Genomic DNA, 5,709 nt, shown 5'->3' with positions numbered 1-5,709 from the left:
TATCCTCATCCTCATCCTCATCCTCTTCCTCATCCTATACTCATCCTCATCCTCATCCTCATCCTCACCCTATCCTCATCCTCCTCCTATCCTCATCCTCATCCTATCCTCATCCTCATCCGCATTCTTATGCTAATCCTCATTCTCATCCTCATCATCATCCTCTTGCTCATCCTATCCTCATCCTCATCATATCCTCATCCTCTTCCTCATCCTCATCCTCGTCCTCATCCTCATCCTATCCTCGTCCTCATCCTGATCCTGAACCTATCCTCTTTCTCATCCTCTACTTCATCCTATCCGCGTCCTCAACCTATCCTCATCCTCATCCTCATCCTATCCTCATCCTATCCTCATCCTCATCCTATCCTCATCCTCTTCCTCATCCTGTCCTTATCCTCATTCTCATCCTATCCTCATCCATATCCTAGTCCTATCCTCATGCTCATCCTCATCCTCACCCTATCCTCATCCTCATCCTATCCTCATCCTATCCTCATCCTATCCTCATCCTATCCTCATCCTATCCTCATCCTATCCTCATCCTATCCTCATCCTATCCTCATCCTATCCTCATCCTATCCTCATCCTATCCTCATCCTATCCTCATCCTATCCTCATCCTATCCTCATCCTATCCTCATCCTATCCTCATCCTATCCTCATCCTATCCTCATCCTATCCTCATCCTATCCTCATCCTATCCTCATCCTATCCTCATCCTATCCTCATCCTATCCTCATCCTATCCTCATCCTATCCTCATCCTATCCTCATCCTATCCTCATCCTATCCTCATCCTATCCTCATCCTATCCTCATCCTATCCTCATCCTATCCTCATCCTATCCTCATCCTATCCTCATCCTATCCTCATCCTATCCTCATCCTATCCTCATCCTATCCTCATCCTATCCTCATCCTATCCTCATCCTATCCTCATCCTATCCTCATCCTATCCTCATCCTATCCTCATCCTATCCTCATCCTATCCTCATCCTATCCTCATCCTATCCTCATCCTATCCTCATCCTATCCTCATCCTATCCTCATCCTATCCTCATCCTATCCTCATCCTATCCTCATCCTATCCTCATCCTATCCTCATCCTATCCTCATCCTATCCTCATCCTATCCTCATCCTATCCTCATCCTATCCTCATCCTATCCTCATCCTATCCTCATCCTATCCTCATCCTATCCTCATCCTATCCTCATCCTATCCTCATCCTATCCTCATCCTATCCTCATCCTATCCTCATCCTATCCTCATCCTATCCTCATCCTATCCTCATCCTATCCTCATCCTATCCTCATCCTATCCTCATCCTATCCTCATCCTATCCTCATCCTATCCTCATCCTATCCTCATCCTATCCTCATCCTATCCTCATCCTATCCTCATCCTATCCTCATCCTATCCTCATCCTATCCTCATCCTATCCTCATCCTATCCTCATCCTATCCTCATCCTATCCTCATCCTATCCTCATCCTATCCTCATCCTATCCTCATCCTATCCTCATCCTATCCTCATCCTATCCTCATCCTATCCTCATCCTATCCTCATCCTATCCTCATCCTATCCTCATCCTATCCTCATCCTATCCTCATCCTATCCTCATCCTATCCTCATCCTATCCTCATCCTATCCTCATCCTATCCTCATCCTATCCTCATCCTATCCTCATCCTATCCTCATCCTATCCTCATCCTATCCTCATCCTATCCTCATCCTATCCTCATCCTATCCTCATCCTATCCTCATCCTATCCTCATCCTATCCTCATCCTATCCTCATCCTATCCTCATCCTATCCTCATCCTATCCTCATCCTATCCTCATCCTATCCTCATCCTATCCTCATCCTATCCTCATCCTATCCTCATCCTATCCTCATCCTATCCTCATCCTATCCTCATCCTATCCTCATCCTATCCTCATCCTATCCTCATCCTATCCTCATCCTATCCTCATCCTATCCTCATCCTATCCTCATCCTATCCTCATCCTATCCTCATCCTATCCTCATCCTATCCTCATCCTATCCTCATCCTATCCTCATCCTATCCTCATCCTATCCTCATCCTATCCTCATCCTATCCTCATCCTATCCTCATCCTATCCTCATCCTATCCTCATCCTATCCTCATCCTATCCTCATCCTATCCTCATCCTATCCTCATCCTATCCTCATCCTATCCTCATCCTATCCTCATCCTATCCTCATCCTATCCTCATCCTATCCTCATCCTATCCTCATCCTATCCTCATCCTATCCTCATCCTATCCTCATCCTATCCTCATCCTATCCTCATCCTATCCTCATCCTATCCTCATCCTATCCTCATCCTATCCTCATCCTATCCTCATCCTATCCTCATCCTATCCTCATCCTATCCTCATCCTATCCTCATCCTATCCTCATCCTATCCTCATCCTATCCTCATCCTATCCTCATCCTATCCTCATCCTATCCTCATCCTATCCTCATCCTATCCTCATCCTATCCTCATCCTATCCTCATCCTATCCTCATCCTATCCTCATCCTATCCTCATCCTATCCTCATCCTATCCTCATCCTATCCTCATCCTATCCTCATCCTATCCTCATCCTATCCTCATCCTATCCTCATCCTATCCTCATCCTATCCTCATCCTATCCTCATCCTATCCTCATCCTATCCTCATCCTATCCTCATCCTATCCTCATCCTATCCTCATCCTATCCTCATCCTATCCTCATCCTATCCTCATCCTATCCTCATCCTATCCTCATCCTATCCTCATCCTATCCTCATCCTATCCTCATCCTATCCTCATCCTATCCTCATCCTATCCTCATCCTATCCTCATCCTATCCTCATCCTATCCTCATCCTATCCTCATCCTATCCTCATCCTATCCTCATCCTATCCTCATCCTATCCTCATCCTATCCTCATCCTATCCTCATCCTATCCTCATCCTATCCTCATCCTATCCTCATCCTATCCTCATCCTATCCTCATCCTATCCTCATCCTATCCTCATCCTATCCTCATCCTATCCTCATCCTATCCTCATCCTATCCTCATCCTATCCTCATCCTATCCTCATCCTATCCTCATCCTATCCTCATCCTATCCTCATCCTATCCTCATCCTATCCTCATCCTATCCTCATCCTATCCTCATCCTATCCTCATCCTATCCTCATCCTATCCTCATCCTATCCTCATCCTATCCTCATCCTATCCTCATCCTATCCTCATCCTATCCTCATCCTATCCTCATCCTATCCTCATCCTATCCTCATCCTATCCTCATCCTATCCTCATCCTATCCTCATCCTATCCTCATCCTATCCTCATCCTATCCTCATCCTATCCTCATCCTATCCTCATCCTATCCTCATCCTATCCTCATCCTATCCTCATCCTATCCTCATCCTATCCTCATCCTATCCTCATCCTATCCTCATCCTATCCTCATCCTATCCTCATCCTATCCTCATCCTATCCTCATCCTATCCTCATCCTATCCTCATCCTATCCTCATCCTATCCTCATCCTATCCTCATCCTATCCTCATCCTATCCTCATCCTATCCTCATCCTATCCTCATCCTATCCTCATCCTATCCTCATCCTATCCTCATCCTATCCTCATCCTATCCTCATCCTATCCTCATCCTATCCTCATCCTATCCTCATCCTATCCTCATCCTATCCTCATCCTATCCTCATCCTATCCTCATCCTATCCTCATCCTATCCTCATCCTATCCTCATCCTATCCTCATCCTATCCTCATCCTATCCTCATCCTATCCTCATCCTATCCTCATCCTATCCTCATCCTATCCTCATCCTATCCTCATCCTATCCTCATCCTATCCTCATCCTATCCTCATCCTATCCTCATCCTATCCTCATCCTATCCTCATCCTATCCTCATCCTATCCTCATCCTATCCTCATCCTATCCTCATCCTATCCTCATCCTATCCTCATCCTATCCTCATCCTATCCTCATCCTATCCTCATCCTATCCTCATCCTATCCTCATCCTATCCTCATCCTATCCTCATCCTATCCTCATCCTATCCTCATCCTATCCTCATCCTATCCTCATCCTATCCTCATCCTATCCTCATCCTATCCTCATCCTATCCTCATCCTATCCTCATCCTATCCTCATCCTATCCTCATCCTATCCTCATCCTATCCTCATCCTATCCTCATCCTATCCTCATCCTATCCTCATCCTATCCTCATCCTATCCTCATCCTATCCTCATCCTATCCTCATCCTATCCTCATCCTATCCTCATCCTATCCTCATCCTATCCTCATCCTATCCTCATCCTATCCTCATCCTATCCTCATCCTATCCTCATCCTATCCTCATCCTATCCTCATCCTATCCTCATCCTATCCTCATCCTATCCTCATCCTATCCTCATCCTATCCTCATCCTATCCTCATCCTATCCTCATCCTATCCTCATCCTATCCTCATCCTATCCTCATCCTATCCTCATCCTATCCTCATCCTATCCTCATCCTATCCTCATCCTATCCTCATCCTATCCTCATCCTATCCTCATCCTATCCTCATCCTATCCTCATCCTATCCTCATCCTATCCTCATCCTATCCTCATCCTATCCTCATCCTATCCTCATCCTATCCTCATCCTATCCTCATCCTATCCTCATCCTATCCTCATCCTATCCTCATCCTATCCTCATCCTATCCTCATCCTATCCTCATCCTATCCTCATCCTATCCTCATCCTATCCTCATCCTATCCTCATCCTCTTCCTCATCCTATCCGCATCCTCATCCTATCCTCATCCACATCCTCCTCCTATCCTCATCCTCATCCTCATCCTCTTCCTCATCCTGTACTCATCCTATCCTCATCCTCATCCTCATCCGATCCTCATCCTTATCCTCATCCTCATCCTATCCTCGTCCTCATACTCATCCTATCCTCATCCTCATCCTCATCCTCATCCTATCCTCATCCTCATCCTATCCTCATCCTCATCCTATCCTCATCCTCATCCTATCCTCATCCTCATCCTATCCTCATCCTCATCCTATCCTCATCCTCATCCTATCCTCATCCTCATCCTATCCTCATCCTCATCCTATCCTCATCCTCATCCTATCCTCATCCTCATCCTATCCTCATCCTCATCCTATCCTCATCCTCATCCTATCCTCATCCTCATCCTATCCTCATCCTCATCCTATCCTCATCCTCATCCTATCCTCATCCTCATCCTATCCTCATCCTCATCCTATCCTCATCCTCATCCTATCCTCATCCTCATCCTCATCCTCATCCTATCCTTGTTCTCATCCTCATCTTCTTCCTCGTCCTATCCTCATCCTCATCCTATCCTCATCCTATCCTATCGCTCATTGTCATCCTTATCCTATCCTCCTCCTTATCCTTATCCTCTTCCTCATCCTCATCCTCATCTAATCCTCATCCTCTTCCTCGTCATCATACTATCCTTATCATGTTCCTCTTCCTCATCCTATCCTCATCCCCATCCTCATCCTCATCATCTTCCTCGTCCTCATCCTCCTCCTATCCTCATCCTCATCCTCATCCGATCCTCATCTTCATCCTCATCCTGATCCTCATCCGATTCTCATCTTCATCCTCATCTTCATCCTCATCCTCATCCTATCCTCGTCCTCATCCTACCCTCCTCTTCC

This window comes from Lupinus angustifolius, chromosome LG06 (assembly GCF_001865875.1).
Source record: "Lupinus angustifolius cultivar Tanjil chromosome LG06, LupAngTanjil_v1.0, whole genome shotgun sequence".
Classification (NCBI taxonomy): Eukaryota; Viridiplantae; Streptophyta; class Magnoliopsida; order Fabales; family Fabaceae; genus Lupinus; species Lupinus angustifolius.
The sequence above is the reverse complement of the archived record's forward strand: the minus strand, read 5'-3'. Positions refer to the sequence as shown.